Source organism: Triturus cristatus, chromosome 4_2 (assembly GCF_964204655.1).
Source record: "Triturus cristatus chromosome 4_2, aTriCri1.1, whole genome shotgun sequence".
Lineage (NCBI taxonomy): Eukaryota > Metazoa > Chordata > Amphibia > Caudata > Salamandridae > Triturus > Triturus cristatus.
The window spans coordinates 305,801,228-305,820,872 of record NC_140586.1 but is presented as its reverse complement, the minus strand read 5'-3'; the positions used below and the strand labels follow the sequence as shown (position 1 = coordinate 305,820,872).

Below are 19,645 nucleotides of genomic sequence, written 5' to 3'. Positions count from 1 at the left end.
CAGCACTCCTGCCTACAAATGTGTCTGCATCGACCCCAGGCGCAACACTGAGCCACTTCTGCCTGCCAGTGCAGTTGCATCACACTCCCAGGTGCCACGCACTGCCACTCCTGCCCGCCAGTACAGCTGCATAAATCTCCCAGGTACCATGCAGTCACTCCTGCCTAAAAGCATGGCTGCACTGACCCCAGGCATCAAACACTGCCACACGAAGTAAAGCTGCACATCTCTATCCTTACCCCATCCCCACTCCACCAACATCTCCCTCAAACTACATATATAGCACTTACAATACATGCATAACAGAAACACTTCTGCCTTGTAGGAAGGTGCATTATTCTCTCAGGTACCACACAGTCACACCCGCCTGTCAGTACCGGTGCATCACACTTCCAGGCACCACACACAGCCACTCCTGCCTGCAAGGACAGCTGCAACAAACTCCCCGGAGCCAAACAGAGCCACTCCTGTCTGTCAGTACTGGCGCACCACACTTCCAGGCACCACACAGAGCCACTTCTGCCTGCAAGGACAGCTGCAACAAACCCCCCGACGCCACACAGTCACACCCGCCTGTCAGTACCGGTGCATCACACTTCCAGGCACCACACACAGCCACTCCTGCCTGCAAGGACAGCTGTAACAAACTCCGCAGCGCCACACAGAGTCACACCTGCCTGTCAGTACCGGTGCATCACACTTCCAGGCACCACACAGAGCCACTCCTGCCACCAAGGACAGCTGCAACAAACTCCCCGACGCCACACGGTCACACCGTCACACCTGCCGGTCAGTGCCGGAGCATCACACTTCCAGGCATCACGCACAGCCACTCCTGCCTGCAAGGACAGCTGTAACAAACTCCCCAGCGCCACACAGAGTCACACCTGCCTGTCAGTGCCGGTGCATCACACTTCCAGGCACCACACACAGCCACTCCTGCCTGCAAGGACAGCTGCAACAAACTCCCCGGCGCCACACGGTCACACCGTCACACCTGCCGGTCAGTGCCGGAGCATCACACTTCCAGGCATCACGCACAGCCACTCCTGCCTGCAAGGACAGCTGTAACAAACTCCCCAGCGCCACACAGAGTCACACCTGCCTGTCAGTGCCGGAGCATCACACTTCCAGGCACCACACACAGCCACTCCTGCCTGCAAGGACAGCTGCAACAAACTCCCCGGCGCCACATGGTCACACCTGCCTGTCAGTACCAGTGCATCACACTACCAGGCACCACACAGAGCCACTGCTGCCTGCAAGGACAGCTGCAACAAACTCCCCGGCGCCACACAGAGCCACTCCTGCCTGTCAGTGCCGGAGCATCACACTTCCAGGCACCACACACAGCCACTCCTGCCTGCAAGGACAGCTGCAACAAACTCCCCGGCGCCACACAGAGCCACTCCTGCCTGTCAGTGCCGGAGCATCACACTTCCAGGCACCACACAGAACCACTCCTGCCTGCAAGGACAGCTGCAACAAACTCCCCGGCGCCACACAGAGCCACTCCTGCCTGTCAGTGCCGGAGCATCACACTTCCAGGCACCACACAGAACCACTCCTGCCTGCAAGGACAGCTGCAACAAACTCCCCGACGCCACACGGTCACACCTGCCGGTCAGTGCCGGAGCATCACACTTCCAGGCATCACACAGAGCCACTCCTGCCTGCAAGGACAGCTGCAACAAACTCCCCGGCGCCACACGGTCACACATGCCTGTCAGTACCAGTGCATCACACTACCAGGCATCACACAGAGCCACTGCTGTCTGCAAGGACAGCTGCAACAAACTCCCCAGCGCCACACAGAGCCACTCCTGGGTGCAAGCATGGCTGCAACCGAACCCAGGCACCAAACAGAGCCAGACACACTGAAAGGCAAGTACATCTGCTTACACCCTCCCTAAGAAATACTCTACCACAGCCCCAGCACCATATAGCTAGGAACTGCGCATGCATCACTATTAACACCAGCACCACACAAACGACCCTTGCCTACAAGACAGTACAACTGCACACACCCTCATGGCATGAGCCAGAGGCATTATCATAACATGGAGTTAGAGGGTGAATACTGTGCAGACACCCCTCTCACCAGATAAAGAACAAAGATTAGCCTTTGACCTGAGTTTCGGTAAAGGCTATCTTTTTTACTTTAAGACATACCAAGCTTTAAGGAGAACTGCTCTAAGCCTCCTGGCATCTAAGCGACAAATTAACCTGCCAATACTGCTGCACTAATCCCTGTAGCATCATACTCGGCTACCAGTAAACAAGTACATCTGAAAAGACCACAATGTTATCACACTGAACCACCTCAAGTGCAGGTACTGTGGCTCAAATCCTCATGGCATCAAATAGAGGCAAACGAACCAACAAGCACAGTCGCATCAATCACCCAGGTATCATACAGAGCCACCCTTACGGCGAGTAAAACTGCACCATCCCTTCCGACATCACACAGACATATCAACCATCACACAGGCATATCAACCAGATAAAAACACCCACCTGCACCAACCCCACTTTTCGCATCACACTGAGCCACTCCTAGAGCAAGTGCAGCTGTGTCAATCACGTACCACCCTAATAAAGATTCCCCACCCTGCAAGTACGGCTGACAACAAAAGCCTACCCATAAACCTTCGCACCACGCACAGAACATCCCCACCTGAACGCAGAGATCCCCTAGCATAATATAAAAAAACAGTCCAAAGGAAGTGCAGTTGCATCAACCCCTAGTCCCACATAAAACATCTCCCCCGTAAGGTACAGTCGCACCAGCTCCCTCAGTAATACATAGAGCCAGCTCTACTGCTGCAACCCCCCGCCAGGGCGACACAGCCTATCAACAAAGAAAAATATTCCAGCAATATCTTTCCTGACTCTTTAAAGCCAGCTAATGCAAAAACCCACCGTAACCGAGATATTCCCACCTACAAATGCAGTTCAACAACCCAGTACAACACCTAGGACTGTATACAAGAACAGCTGCCACAAGCCCCTTGCACCATATCACGCCAACTCCATCAGGAGGCAGAGGAGCAGAAAAATGACACCAGAGGAGGACAGAAAGTGAAGTTTTCAGATGTATTGCAGCAGAAGAGGTATTAAGTAAACACAGTGCCTGGAGCACGTAGAATCGCTGGGACCCCAGGGAACCACCCAAGGTAGTGACTCAGGAGACCCATGGGGGACACGTGTAGTGTGAGAACACAGGCGCGAGCCCAGTACTATTCTATGGGAAAGTCACGGTTGGAATTTTAGAAGTTAAGGAAACTTAGGAGAGGACTTTGAGCAAACCCCTTTAGACTTAGGGGGTTTTAGGGTCAGCAACCACGGGAGCAGCAGAGTACTCAAGTTACTTCACCCAGGGAAGCCCGGTGCATAGGTGTCAAATGGTGTCGGGAATCGTCGTTGATTTCTATGGCGATCTGCTGCAAAGTGCTGCTGCGGGAAGGAAAAAAGTGTCCGGTGTGATCCAAGCCTGGATCGAAGAACCTGAAAGCAGAGGGGACAAAGTCTGGGTCACTTGCCAGTGACCAGGGGCACGATAAATGAATGCCCACCGATGTTGGATGTTTCAGGTGCGAAGAGGTGAAGCTGGACTCTGCAGCCACGAGGACCAGGAGGTATCGACGACGACAAGGAGCTGGATTCGAGCTGTCCCACAAAGGATATCGAGTGCTGCGGTGCCGGTACCCGGATTGGACCCAACAACCCTTGGCAACAGCAACCCACGCAGGAAGAGAAAAGATGCTTCGGTGCGGACCAGCAAGGTCCTGGGGACTCCCCAAGCGATTGAGAGTCAGGGCACGTCTGGAGCAATCAGGTAAGCCCAATTAAAGTTAAAGTTGCCTTCACAGGGACCCACCAGTCGACGGACCAGGGATCGCGAAGGGACCTCGAGAGAAAACACAAAGGGCCAGCTCACGGAACACTCGTGGAGTGTAGGCGGGCAATCTTCGGTACAAATGCTGCTCGGGTCAGGGCTACAAGCAGGGCTCGAGTCGGGGTACCACGCGGGTGGACGGCGTCCCTCCACTTATTTTACCGGGTTTTTACCGGGTGGACGCCGTCCACCCTGCCCAAAAGATGGAGCCGGTACCCGAGCCTGCGCGCGCGCTCAGCACTCACCAAACCTAACCTTCTATTGTCGAGAGAGGGCGAACAGAGCTCTTTAAGTTGTTTCACGTTGATGGAGCCGTTCAGTATGACAGACGGGCGCTCGTACCCGTATATTAGAAAAGGTCAGTATGTGTTTATGCATTTCAGACGGAGACCGGCAAATTTACTGTGGGCAATAAATACGCACCGAATAAGCGCATCTTTAATTTCCCCGCTCCTTTGAGTGTCAATATGGTGACTAATTCCAACGTAAACATTCTCCTTTGCCCTTTGAACCTGCCCCCATCGCCTTCTAACCTTTGTTAATTAGTGGGGACTCCATCTCGTGACGTCACTTCCGGCTGTGAGGTCACTTCCGGTGACACCACCTAACTTGGAGCGTCCCCCCACTTCTTTTTTTAGGACTTGTGCCCTGGCTACAAGTAACCCAAAGCAGGAGTCGTTGGAAAGCTGATGCTTCTGCAAAGTGACGCGGTGTCCAGGGGTTCGGGTTGCCCGGGCGCCACGAGGTATACGGACCTCAGACTTGCTGTGGGGACTGATCGACCTCTAAGACCCCGGAAACCCACCTCCGGTGTTGCAAACATTTTCGGAGTCCGGCGGGAGCTTCGGAGTTGCAAACCGGTGGTGCCTGCCTTGCAGGGGAGTAACTCCTTTACTCCAAGGGAGATTCTTCAGTCATCTAGTTCAATGGAGCGCGTCGAAGTTCCAGAATTCAGTATCAGAGTTTCGTCCAGGTGTAAAATAAAGTCCTGTTGCCAGGGGTTCCTATCTTATACCCAAGGAAGGGGTGGGACAAACTCTAGGGACCCACCTATGGGAGGGTCAGGAAAGAGGGGTGGCTACACCCATTTCCTTTGTCCAGTTTCACACCAGAGCAGGGGCTGGTAGCCCCTGCAACCGGTTTGAGCTGGACTATGCACAAGGACACCAAATGTGCCCCCAGTGCTGACTTCAAAGCACTCTTGGAGTGCACCCATCCAGCCCCAATACACTTAAGCCTGTCTGGGAGGTGGTGACACCTCCCTGTGACAGGAAACCTATTGTCCAGGCCTCCCCTGCCGGAGTTTCGTCCAGCAGCAGAAGGCCAGACTCGTGTCTGTGGCTGGCAGCATCCATTTTGTGATGCCAGGGCTCTGTTAGATGGTACCGGGTATACCGGTGCTGTCATGTCTCTCCCTCTAGAAGGGTGGGATCATACTCCCACACCAGTTACTGGTGTGGGGGTATGATTCCAAGGTGTTTGACACCAAACACGACATGTTTCCATGCAGCCATCCCAAAGTTAGCATTTACCGCTTGGTTATAATGCACTTAAGAGACTATGGTTTGGCTGCATCACAAACATCCCCGGAATAAAGGTTCCGAAGGCTGCAGAGGGGCACTGTTCATGCATGGGTACCCTCTCACATAAAACCCAGCACCCTGCCTTCAGGATTGGTAAGGCCTGCCAAAGGGGTGACTGATAGGTTTATATGTGCAGTGATATGGAGAGATATAGAGAACCTATATCTCAGTAAGGGGTGCATGCACCACCTTACACAGGATGCTGTAGCAGTCCTGTGGTGTCATTTTGGATGGCTTCCCAGGGGTGGTATAATACATGCTGCAGCCCCTGGTAGGCCTCTGGGGTACCTATGCCCTGGGTACATAATATACCATATACTAGGTACTTATAAGGGTACCCCAGAATCCAATCTGGAGTGCACCTAAAGTACTTGTAATCAATTTAAGGGAGAAAGCAGATAGTCTGGCTGGGATCCTGCTATTCAGGACCCCAGCCTAAGTCGAAAACCAGCAAAACACAAGGAAAAAAGTGGGGGCAACCATGCAGTCAGATTCCACCTTCCTACATCTGGCACCAGCCTGCCAGCAACATCCTTGATCAGCTATAGCGAATGTGCAAGTCTTTGAGAAATGCACACCACGTATACACAATAACAAAAAGCAGATACAATGCCTACAAGAGAAGAAAATTATTCCATATCAAACACAGGTGCTCACTTCCTCAGACCCTGGCCTGCATGTTTTCAAGAGATGGATGCAATAATAAATATGAATACTGTATCTCCGGAATGGTACTAGCTAGTAACATAATTTAACTAATTATTAAAACCCAAATGTAATGGTGAAGTCTGATTTTCTAAATATTTCAGAAAAGTAAATTTTAGAAAGTTAGCTTTGACCAGTCTGAAGTCCTTCAATTTTAAAATCTGCATTTTGCTCTTCCACTATGGCCAGCCAAAAATTAGAATTCAAATAGGCGTGACTGAGGTATGAACCTTCTCCCAGGAGCAAACAATTGGTGACCAATCTGAACCTGACAGAATATGCAAAGGGGGCTAGGAGGATCCTTTTTGACACAAAAGGGTTAGGTCCTGTTTGAATGTCACAACCTTAGTGACAGGTCTGAAGGTTTTTATAATATGATAATAGGGCACACTCCAAAGAGGCCTTCCCTGTTACAGGGAAATGTTAGCGAACACTTGGGTATGGCCCTTTTTTGTTCCCCCATCCAATCAGGCACTAATCACAGTCTGCCTCTTTTTGCCATTACAGTGTCACAGCCTGTTTGACAGGTCTGCTGAATTTACATATAACATTTGGAGTGCACTTCAAAGGGCAGAGGCAGGATGTCTTCCATGTCTGGTTGCTGAAAACTCTAAAGCTTTTGTCAACTTGACTCCTGTCTCTGAGGTTGTTGAGTGTACAGGGACTGCCAGAAACTGGATTTTGGTGTTTGATGTTAGTGGACACTAGCTTTACCATATCACACTCCCTACACATACCCCAGCACTCAGATCCCAAGTTTAGAGTGACTGAAGACATTGAACCTCTTGAAAATGCCCAAGGTGGGCATGGTTAGTCCCAGGAATTTTTACACCATTGGTTAGGGTGTCCCCAGGGGTCATTCCAACCCATTAGTTCCTGCCAGGCATAAATGTGGCATCGCCAAGCATCTATTTCAGAACACTCCTGGACCTATGGAAGATCCGAAGAGGACTGAATCTGCTGTCTGCAACCTGGTAAAAGCCTAGAAGACTGCACCTGCTCTCTCTTTTGTACCCAGGACGAAGAAGTGGACTCCAAGGGTCATAGGAAACACCTCCCCTTAAAGCTTCAGGGACGCAACAAGCTACAAAAAAGGGTCTTCTTACAACTGCCCAGCTGATCAATGGCAACTGGGCCCACCTTCTGAACTCTGCCTGACATCCTGTGAATCTGTAAGTGCCTTCCCTGAGGCCCTAGGCGTCTTTAGAAGTATACTCACCTGGTAGGTTAAGACTTAAAGGACTAAAGTCAGAAGGTAAAATATTTTGCCCACAGTGAACTTGGTTGGTGCATCTGACCCGCAATCTATCATGGTCAGCTTCAACTTGTGTCTAGGTCCTGTTGTACTTTGTGCTTCTCAGCACTATTTTTTATCTAAAACTGTAAAAATTCATATGAACAAAAGTTACTTACCTGTAAACTGTGGTTCTCCAGTATTGGTGTCTTTCATAGATTCACATGCTAGAATCATTCCCTGTCGTCGAAGTGGAAGTCCCATGGTACATAAAATAGCAATATATATATATATATATATATATATATACATATATATATATATATATACACACATACATATATACATAGTATAGCAATAGTATAGCAAAAACATTCCATAGGAAGTATTGTAACATAGCAATCAATAGGTAAAAAGTTGTCCCTTCACTAGCTCGTCCAAGTCATATGAGACAGTCCAAACTCCAGCCAATCAGGCATCAGCACCCTCTAGAACCCTCTCCCCAGAGACTCGGAACCTCAGATTTTCTAGCACGCGGGTGACATAATAGTCAAGTAAATGAGGAGAGGGGAGGTGGGTGAGTCGCATGTGAATCTATGAAAGACACCAATACTGGAGAACCACAGTTTACAGGTAAGTAACTTTTGTTCTTCTCCTGTATTGGGGCGTCTTTCATAGATTACATGCTTGAATCAGAATAGATAGCAGTAATTCCAAAACTGTACATAGTAAGTTATATATACACATGTAAATATATACACATGTAAATATATATATATATATATATATATATATATATATATATATATATATATATATATATATATATATATACACACACACATACACACACATAAATATGTATCATTGCATGACAAAATATGTATCTAAAACTAACATCATAATGTACATTCTGTGCAGGAGGAGGGAAGAAACAGAGGCTCACCTGATTTAAAAAGATTACGTAGCACTGATTGCCCCACAGCTGTGTCCGCATTGTCTGCAGCTTCCAGACAGTAATGCTTGGTAAAGGTGCGTCTGCTAGACCATGTTGCAGCTCTACAAATTTTACGAAGAGGCACACCGACAAAAAGTGCAGTCGAAGAGGAGACTGCTCTGGTAGAGTGTGCCTTGACCCTTCTTTGAAGTGTCTTCCCCGCTTGTTGAGGACAGAAATTGTACTAGATATCCATCTAGCGATAGTCTGTTTGGTTACTGAATGTCCTTTACACATCATGCCGTAAGCCACAAATAGTTGATCAGTGGCTGTCTTTTGTAGATAACATTTTAAATACCTTTTGACATCTAAGGAGTGTAAAGCCTTTTCGGCTGGTGACGGAGGATAAGGGAAAAAGGTCTTTAAGATGACCGGCCCATTTAAGTGGAAATCAGAAGGCACCTTTGGGATAAATGCCGGGTTAGCGAGGAGCACCACCGAGTCCTTGGTGATTTGAAGAAAAGGCAGTTTAATAGTAAAAGCCTGTATGTCGCTGACTCGTCGAGCCGATGTACGAGCCAAAAGCAACGAAGTCTTCCAAGAGATAAATTTAAGATCAGCCCTATGAATGGGTTCAAATGGGGACTTCATGAGTTGAGCTAACACAACGTTTAAATGCCAAGACGGAGGAGGGCTTCATATTGGCGGGAACATCCGGAATACACCCTTGAAGAATTGCTGTATTATTCTAGAGGAATAAAGAGAATTGGAACCATCTTGTCGAAACCTGGAAATTGCAGCCACAAAAACTTTAAGGGTAGCGTGAGATAACCCAGATTTTGCTAATTGCAACAAGAAAGGCAAAAGTTGCTCTGGCGGAGAATGAACCGGATGAACTTTTGAAGCTTCACACCAAAGGCAAAAACGTTTCCACTTAAGTTTGTAGGTCTTGATAGTGGAAGGTGGCCTGGAATTAGCGAGGACCTCCCTGCAGTCCGAAGGTATCACTAAGTTGGCAAACTCAGTGTTCAGGCGCCAGGCCGCCAATTTCAGAGATGCTGGATCCGGATGGCAGACTTGCCCCTGGTCCGTTGTGAGAAGATCCGGGATTGGACGAAGTACTATCGGATCATTCTCCGACAGAAGGAGTGGCCCTGAAAACCAAATCTGGCGAGACCACCTGGGGGGCTATGAGAAGAATGCAACATGGCTCCCTCCGCATCTTCGAAGCACCCTTGGAACTGGAGGATACGGCGGAAAAGCTTAAGCATACATTTTTGACCAGTTCATCAAAAAAGCATTCCTGTACGACCCTGGTTGGGGAAGCCAGCTTGCGTAAAATTGGCATTTGCGGTTCCGACTGGATGCAAATAGGTCTAGATTGGGCCGTCCGCACCACTGAAAGATGCTGTCCAGCGTTGGCTGATGAAGTTCCCACTCCTGGTTGGACGAGATTGACCTGCTCAGGAAGTCCGCCAGAACGTTGGGACACTCCCGGAACATGAACTGCTGAAAAAGGTATTTGATGTCGAATCGCCCAGTTCCAAATCTGCTGTACTTGTAGGGACAGCAGAGTGGACCTTGTGCCCCCTTGCTTGTTCACATAATGCACGTTTGTAGTGTCCGGATCAACACTGAAGCACCTTGAAGAAGGGTGCGGACAGATCGTAACACCAGGAATATCACTAGTAATTCCAGAAGGTTTATGTGCCAAGTTCGTTGCAGAGCATTCCATTTGCCCTTGACTGTGAGACCTTCAAGATGTACCCCCACATCCCTCGAGGGAAGCATTGGTTGTAATGATGGGACATGGATCGTCTGCTACAAAGAAGCGGCCTGCTGACAAGTATGTTTTGTAAGTCCACCATAGCAACGCTTTGTGCATCCGAGAAGTAATGACAATCACATTGTCGAAAGACCCTGAGACCTGATTCCATTGTTTGTTGATTTCCTCTTGTAATGGTCTCATTTTGAGACGGCAGTTGGGAATTAAGGGAATGCAGGAAGATAGCATTCCCAGAAGCGACTTGAACTGTCAGACAGAAACGGACCCTCTTGCCTGTAGAAGAGATGCCAGCTTGGAAATTTGTTGTTGTCTTTCATTTGAGACATACGCCTTTGTTGTCTGAGAATTTATCATTGCTCCCAAGAAAGACCGAACCTGAGAAGGGGTGAAGTGAGACTTCTCCAGGTTTATAGACAGGCCCAGTGACTGAAATAGAGACCGGCATATTTGAGTGTGTCTTTCTGCCACTGCAAATTACTGCGCCTTGATAAGGCAGTCGTCTAGATGGGGAAAAATTTGGACGCCCACTTGACGAAGATGTGCAGCCACCAGTGCCAAAACCTTGGTGAACACTCGGGGCGCAGAGTGGGGGCCGAAGGGGAGGACTTTGAATTGGAAGTCTCTGCCAGCCACTCAGAAGCGCAGGAATTTTCTGTGTCTGGGTAAGATGGGGACATGAAAATAGGCATCTTGAAGGTCCAGTGTTGTCATGTAATCTCCTTGAGATAGGAACTGAAGAACTTCTTGGAGAGACAACATTCGAAATTGTTACTTTTTGAGAAATTTGTTGAGGGAACGAAGGTCCAGGATGGGGCGCCAATCCCCTGACTTTTTCTTGACGAGGAAGAATCTCTAATAGAAACCTGCACCCCTTTGTAAATTTGGAACCACTTAGATCGCTCCTTTTTGTAACATTACTTTGATTTGACATAAGAGCTCCTTCAGATGTGCAGGAGGAGGACCTCTGGGAGGAGAATTTGGGGGAAATTTCACAAATTCCTGGGTGTGCCCTCTGGATACTATGTCCAACACCCATCGATCTGTAGTGATGGCAGACCGGTTTGAGAAGAAATGGGAGATTCGTCCTCCAACTTTGGCTGGGTTGTTGAGCAGAGTGGTAGGCAGGTGGCAGCTGTCACTGCTTTTTTGAAGAATCTCTGCCTCTGTAGGAAGATTTTCCTCTGTACTGCTTATAGGAAGCAGCTGGAGGTTGACGATACGTTTGCTGTTGCTGTGAGGAAGAGTAACGTTGTTTTCCCTGATACTGTCTGTTCTGATTGTAACCTACTAGAAAGGAATAAGAGGATCCACGACCTCTCGCTCCACGAAAAGGCTGCTTTCTAAATTGTAAAGTGCCCAGAGCACGTGTGGTGTCAGTATCTTTTTGGATTGTTTGGAGGGCATCATCTATGTGCTGCCCAAAAAGTGAATTACCATCAAAAGACATATCAATAATTTTTGTTTGCACTTTGTGGCGAAAAGATGTAGCTCTTAACCAACCCTGCCTTCGGAGAACTGCGGCACCTGCCAACTGACGAAAACCTGTGGAAGAGACAACCACTGCACAACCAATGAACTCGGTCGAGATCTTCTCCCCTTCCTGGAGAATCTTTAAAGCTTCGGGCTTTGAGTCTTCAGGCAACAGATCGATGAAAGGAGAAATGTCCGACCACATTTGCCTATCATAGCGGCCTAGAATGGCAAGGGAATTAGCCGCACGAACCGTAGTTGCTGCCATGGTTGACATTTTTTTGCCAATGGCATCAAGGCGTCTGCCCATCGGTCAGGAGGAGCCGACAATGGAGAAGAGGGATTCCTGGCACGACGCTAAGCCGCCTGCAAAATAACCGAATCCGGCATCGGTTGACCAACTAAACAGGCTGGCGAATTGTCTGGTGCCTTGTACTTTTTATCCAAGCGCGGCAGGACTGCAGGAATGGAGGCAGGGGTTTTCATGACCTTCAGACCCTCCTGCCAGATGAAATCGATTATAGGAATAGCTTGCACCTGTTTTTGTGGTTGATTCTTGAAATCATATAAGAAACAATCCTCATCCTTAGAGACCATAGGGAGATGAAATCTCTTGGCTGCTCTGTCCATGAGGACATGAAATCCACCTATATCCACAGGCAGAGATTGCACAGGAGTAGGAGAGGTAGGCGGTGGTGTCTGAATTAGGTAATTATCTCATTCAGTAAGTAGGGATCTATCATCTAACTCCCCTTTCTTCTCTGTCCTCATCAGTTGACTGAGTGTCCTCTATAATATGAGCAGTAGATGTCACCAGAGAAGTAGGAGGGGGCGCGCAATGATTGAAGAGGGTGGAGGAACAGGTGTTTGAGGGACCGAAGAAGCTGGCTCTGAAGGAGGGAAACAGCGGTAATTGTCATCCAGCATGTGCTGTAAATTTGAAATGAGTGACAGAGGCATCTGTGCAGTCGGACTTTCAGACTGCGATTGGAAATTCGGCTCCGAATAATAGTCATAGTCTTGTTCTTCATCTATGTCCTGACACTTAATGAGGAGCTTTGATGGACTACGAGCTGCTCGAAACCCATCATCCTCCTCTGAATCCTCCTCGTCCGCCCCATAATCCAACAGTTGCACTGGAAGGTTTGGAGGGGCTTGTATAGGCAATAAAAGGTCCATTGAAGACTGTCTATGTTGAAGCAATGAGCCTTTCCTGGATTCAAATGATGGCAGAAGGGCTGCTGAGGGCTTCAAAGGCACTAGAGGCATCAAACCTGGAGGCAAAACCAGGGATTCCGTCGACGAAGCTGCCGCCGTCTACGAGAAACATACTTGTCACTCCATCTGTAAAGTCTGCACAGTCGTCAACGAAGCCACCGTCGACGAAGCAACCGTCGACGAAGCAACTGTCGATGGGACAGGTGTTGACGAGGGATGAGTCGACGAGATAAACGTCGATGGAACAAATAGAACCTTGGAAGTTCCCGTTGACGGATGCTGCTTTTGGGATTTTTATCAGTTTGCATTTCAATGTTATTACTGTTTTAGTACTACATTAATATTTTACACATTGCCTCTAAGTTGAGCCGTTCTGGTTGTTCACTCAAATATTGTGATTATTACTTGAGGTGAAGGCTAGGGGTGGGGTTTTTAGTGAAGTCAGGAAGAATGGCGCTCAGGCTAATGCGCATGTTGTTATCTGTGGACTTTTATTAGTACGGTGCTTCCAGGTCGGAGGACTAACCCGATAATCCCCGTAAATGTGTGAATCAAAGATCCACACTGAAAAGTGAGCACAGTCCTGGGCACACGTGGTGGGGATCTCACAAGGTTGCGGTACATTTTAAGTGTTATATAAATGCAGCGGTCGACACCAGCACGAGTTTGAAATGTTTTATATCATGAAACAACGACTGTGTTGAGCCAAACAACCAGCCGACACGTGTTTCGTCACCAGGAATAGTCCTGTGACTCTTCAGGGCTAATGAGTGTCTAGATTGGTGTGGAGAGCAGGCCCAAAAAAACTGATAATTCCAACCCGGTTGGGGGTGTGCGTTGGAGTCCAAATGATGGAGGCGTGGGTGTTGAAAGGCACGCCGCTTTGTAATCACGGACCCGAAAGGGTGATTGCGGCCGTGGGCTCGAGTAAAGCCATATCTGTAGTCACGAAGAGAAAGGCTGAGGTGGGCTCGTCGGTGCGGCTCATGTGACACCTAAAGAGTTAAAAAGGGGTTCCCTCCAGTGTCTGGAGAAACAGCTGGATGAAGCGCCGGGTAGCGAAGGACAGTAGAGGGCCGGGTCCTCAGACGGCTCCAGTGTCTTCTGGCTCCATATTCTTCAGTGTTCAGGCATACCCGCCTCTACACCTGCATAGTCCTCGTGGATTTCTACGCCACTCCAGCACCCGGGCCTTCTGTCCTTCGCTACCCGGCGCTTCATCCGGCTGTTTCTCCAGACACTGGAGTGAACCCCTTTTAAACTCTTGAGGTGTCACATGAGCCGCACCGACGTGCCCACCTTAGCCTTTCTCTTCGTGACTACCGATACGGCTTTACTTGAGCCCGCGGCCTCAATCACCCTTTCGGTTCCGTGATTACAACGCGGCGTGCCTTTCAACACCCACGCCTCCATCATTTGGACTCCAACGCACACCCTCAACCGGGTTGGAATTATCACCACTGTTTTTGGGCCTGCTCTCCACACCAATCTAGACACGCATTAGCCCTGAAGAGTCACAGGACTATTCCTGGTGACTAAACACATGTCGGCTGGTTGTTTGGCTCAACACAGTCGTTTCATGATATAAAACATTTCAAACTCGTGCTGGTGTCGACCGCTGCATTTATATAACACTTAAAATGTACAGCAACCTAGTGAGATCCCCATCACGTGTGCCCAGGACTGTGCTCACATTACTTGAGGTGAGTACTTACCCCCTCAACTAATAACCCAGTTTCTTACAGACATACATTCTAAAAGGCCCAATGCCGTACAGGAATGCACATTCCGCTCATATCTCAATGCACATTCTAGAAAACTCAGCACTGCAAAACAACACTTACTGTGGAAAGCCCAGTGCGAAGTCCAGCGCTGCCCGCACAGGAATGCATATTCAAAACAGCCCAGAGCAGTGCAATACAACAAACTGAAAACGGCCCAGAGCTGTGCAGTCAAACACATTAAAGACAATCCAAAACTGTGCTGTAAAGTCCATTCAAAACAGCTCAGTCATACGGTAATGCGAATTCCACATTGCCAAGAGCTCTGTGGCAACTATACACATTTGAGACAATGCAAAATGGCTTTGGTGTGCTAACCAAATAAACATGAAACACAAATGCAGAAGAAAAAAACTCAAATACTTGGGCACAACAAATTATTTGTAAGCTAAATAGAAAACCTGAGAATTAAAATTGGTTAATATTCGTTATTGATAAATACCGAGAGAAAAAGTAAGCACAAAAAAACACATTACGGCACAAAATTTGCCCGGCTGCCTGAACTCCCTCTGCTGGGTACTGTGAACCCACTTCATCTACAGTCTCTGGGTACCGAGGGAGGACGTGCTACCCTCAAAGACAGCAGGATCTCGAAACGTCCCTGACTGGGTGACTGTGGGGGATCAGTCCTGTTCTCTTGGGGACCGGCTCTAATTCGAGCAGAACATAAAGTTTGGACTAGGCTGGATAAACACGAGGGCTCCCCTTTAGGTCATGTCACAGAGATGAAAAAACAGAAATCAACATTTAATGACATGCAGACTGACAGACATGGCCCTTCCATTAACGCACACCACCAGCTGTGAATGCCTGAAAGGTTCTTTCCACCCCATATGCGGCCTAGGTACACAACACGCAGTTGGGAGACGAACAAGGCCTGTTGATGGTGAATGGGCCCTTGGAAGCTGCCTCGGTCAGGACAGAGCTGAAAGGCCGGGTACTAAGCCGGTATGAAACACATCCAGGCCACAGTGACCAGACGCGGGGCGGTTTCCATTCTGACTAAGAGTTGAGAGTCTGCAAGGCAATTTTTACGAGTGCAGGCAATTTTTACGAGGAAACTCTGACTTATTTACACATGCGAAACACTCAAAGAGTGGTTTGTTCCGCACTGTCACGTGCTAAGAGGTAGGGCTGTTTGTTGACTGTTGTCCCACGTGTAATACACAAAGGTTCTTGTGTACAGAGCACGTTCTAGAAAAACAAACTCTCTGAAACAAAATCACATTGCAAGACTTGTGGTGCTGGAGTAAAGCCAGCACCTGCTGGTGAAGCGGCGCTGGCAGGTGAGACTCCAAATATATGACGGCATTATACACGCCCTCGTCGCCACTGTAGATCTGTACTTACAAAGAGCATGTGTACTCCAACCGGCTCTCACCTAGGAGCAAGAAGGCACCCTGACAGCAGCGGCCTGGCTACCGGAAAACTGGGAACTGCCTGTGAGGCCAGTGGCTCGGAGGGCAGACATGACCTGAACATCAATTTACAGGGGAACCTCACCGAAACTTCTGTTTGTTACGAAAGTACCTCCACAAGCATGGCCAGACGAGCAGGTTTATAAGCTCTTTGAAAATACTTCCTCCTTATAACACGGTGAAGGCATCTTGTCTGGCCAGGAGTTCCACTATGACATTCCTGGGCCGTGTAGTCGAGGACCGCCCCGGAAATGTTAACAAAACACACCCTGAGGAGGTAATGAAAGCATGGACATCAGATGTTTCAGAGACAACTGTGACAGAGGTGCTTCTGCAAAACGAGGTAGGACGCCGCTTGTACTGAAGGGGAAAATACTACCAATTCTTCAGATTAACTCCGAATGGAGCAAGGACACTGTTGATCCTAATGACACCAAGACATCACCCTGAGAGTGATTCATTATCTTGCAGCCGACTGTCAGGAGGACTTAGGCCCCAACTCTGATATGTACTGGCAAAGGACTGAAACAAAAACATCTGATACGTGTCTGACATGCACAATGACATCTACTGCAAACTGGGCATGGGGTTATCAGGCGCATGAACGCTTGGTCATTTCTAAGTAGACTGGTGAGCAGTGGGACAGAGAGTCTTTCTCCCACCAAACAGGCGGATGGGAGCTCAGGCAGTCCTGTCTCTTCCACCAAAAATACTAAGGTTATGTATTGTCAGATAGAGTGAAAGATATAATGGAGAGTCTCTAAGGCAGCTTACATGTCCAGTCACCTACGAGACCAAGAGTAAAGAATCAAAAGGTAATAGAAGAGACACTGTGTCCCATGGGAGACTTGGCTCATCTTGAAGAAACAGCTACTTTGCTGAATTAACTTTGACAAGTGCGGGTCTCCACCAATAGGAAACAACCAGAAGAGGGGAGCATTATGCCAAAATGGCTGCAGTCTACTGGAGAGGCCGAGGTTGGTGTGCAGTCAGAGAGAGCAGACAAAAGGGGACTGCAGAGGTTTATGGGCTACAAGTGTAGCACAAGGCCGCCAAGATTTGTGGGCCATCAATGGGAGAAAACAATAGGGTTTTTGAAGTTGGTGGGCTACCAGCAGGAGTATACAAATAGGCTACTAAGGCGGGTGGGCTTCTAAGGTTGGTGGGAGCAAACAAGAGAAGACCTAAGAGCTGCTGAGGCTGATGGGCCATCAGTGGGAGACGTCAAAGGGGTGCTAAGGTTGCTAGGACAGGAGCAGAAACAGACAAAGGAGATGATGAGGTTGGTGGGCTAAGGTTATAGATGCAGGTATCACCAAAGAATAGAGGTGGATAAACTAGCAAATTATTAGGGCAAGCCGAGCTTATGGTCTGGCTTGTCTCTAAGAACCTGTCCACGAGCAGAGCAATGAAAACGTTTGACACTTCTTCCCACCAATAAAAGTGAAGCACAGCAGCAGACCTCCCACTATGAAGTCTTTCTGCATTTGCATTTATTTATTTATTTAATGGTTTTGTAAAAGCGCGTAGTAACTCCGAAGAGCATCCCAGCGCTGATCTGCTTCTCCAGGGGTTTTGGCCAACTAATGGGATTATATTTGCGGGAAAAGGAAGGTCTTTAAGGTCTTTCTGAACTGGAGATATTTTGGTTCAGTCCTAAGTTTTCGGGGTAGCTGGTTCCATCTCTTCGCCGTGTGAACCGAGAAGCGATGGCCACCGGTCTTAGCTTTTCTCACTCTAGGGACTGCAATGAGATTTTCAGAATTGGACCGGAGATCCCTCTCTGCTTTGTATGGAATTAAAAGTTCTCTCAGAAGAGGGGGACCGTTGTTGTTGAGTGTTTTGTGGGCCAGACAGAGGGCTTTGAACAAGACCCTTTCTCTGACTGGGAGCCAGTGGAGAGAGTTGAGGGCTGGCCTGGCGGAGGATCTTCCAGGTGTGCCCGTAAGTAGGCGGGCTGCGGCATTTTGGACCTTCTGCAGTGAATTCAAAGTGGCCTCAGGAGCTCCCAAGTATATAGCGTTACAGTAGTCTAATCTTGCCAGGATTAGACCCTGGATGAGGAGCCTCCTTGCGGTCTCTGGGAGCAGGGGAAAGATCTTCCTGCAGGCTCTGAGTAGTCCAAAGCATGTTCCTGCTGTTCTCTTTGCCTGGGTTCTGAAACTCATGTCCTTCTCAATCCACACACCCAGGCTCTTGACTTCTTCCTTAGGTGCGGGAGGATCCCCAAGGCACCTTGGCCAAAGGTGAGGTGGTAGGGAGGGCCCATTGTGGCCCATCAGGAGGATCTCAGTCTTGGACCCGTTCAATTTTAATGAGGAGAGATTCATCCATCGGTGGACTTCAGAAAGGCAGCTGTGGAGGTCGGATGGGGCGTGGTGAGGGTGGGAAAGGGTAACTACCAGCTGAGTGTCGTCGGCGTAGTTGATGACTGACACGCCGTACGAGCTGACCCTCTTCTCCAGTGGGGCCATGTACACGTTGAAAAGTGTAGGGCTCAAGGATGAGCCCTGTGGCACTCCACACCGGAGGGGGATGATGGATGAGCAGCTGTCGTTTTCCCGCACCTGGAAGGAGCGTCCAGTCAAAAAGGATTCTAGCCATTTCAGGGCCAGACCCTTTAGTCCGATCTCTCCCAGTCGGTGGATTAGGGTGGGATGGTCTACAGTGTCGAAGGCCGCACTGAGGTCTAGGAGGATCACTGCCACTGATCCTCCCGTATCCAGAATGCTTCTGGCCTTCTCCACTGCTGTCAGGAGGGAAATGTCGGTGCCCTGACCTGGACGAAACCCTGTCTGGGAGGCCGCTAAGAGGTTGTTGCTTTCTAGGTAAAGCGATAGTTGTTTATTTACCAGCTTCTCAGCGATCTTGCTGTTTCCGGGGAGAAGGGATATGGGCCTGTAGTTGGCGAAGTCCTGCGGGTCTAAAGAGGGTTTTTTCAGCAGACCTTTGACTGCTGCCGCTTTCCAGCTGGGGGGGACAATGCCCTCTGAGAAGGAGGAATTGATCAGGGCCGTGAGGGGGGGGATGATGGTATTTGACACTTTTTTTAGGAAGCGGAGGGGGGCAGGATCAAGGGGAGAACCACTTTTAATTGCGGCCAGCATAGCTCCTACTTCTCCCGTAGTTACGGGCCCGAAGGTGTCCAGGGAGGGTTGGAGGGCTGGTGGCAGTGGAGGGTTGGCGGTAGTGATGGTAGGATCCGGCTGTGTGGGGTCCTGTTCGGGGGTGGGAATGGTTAGGAGAATGTTTTGAATCTTCTCATCGAAGAAAGTGGCTAATTTTTGGCATTTGGTTTCCGCTGCTTTGGGGTCGAGGGGTTTGAGTGGGGGGTCAGGGGCGTGGAGTAGTTCTTTTAGAACTGAGTAGGTTTCATGTGCTGAACAGGCCGCGTTTTTAATTCTGTCCTCGTAGAAACTAGCTTTGATGCTACGGAGCTCTTTTTTATAGGATTTTACCGCGGCGCGGAATGCCTCTTTCCGTTCCTCGGTTTTTTCCTTCCTCCAGTTACGCTCATGTCTTTTGCACGCCTTACGTAGCAGATTGAGTTCCGGGGTATACCAGGGTGAGGGGTTGACTCTCTTGATGTGTCTAAGAGAGTGGGTTTTGGGCAGG

At 49.0% G+C, this 19,645-nt stretch overlaps 1 protein-coding gene and 1 long non-coding RNA gene across 7 annotated transcripts in view; one reads left to right on the top strand and one right to left on the bottom strand.

Moving 5' to 3' along the window:
* RASAL2 (RAS protein activator like 2) overlaps nucleotides 1-19,645 on the bottom strand; it is an 891,981-nt gene that overhangs the window by 312,862 nt on the left and 559,474 nt on the right. The gene's annotated exons all lie outside the window — the stretch shown is intronic.
* The window catches only part of LOC146833755 (uncharacterized), a 134,411-nt gene that overhangs the window by 102,858 nt on the left and 11,908 nt on the right, over nucleotides 1-19,645 (top strand). The window lies entirely within an intron of this gene.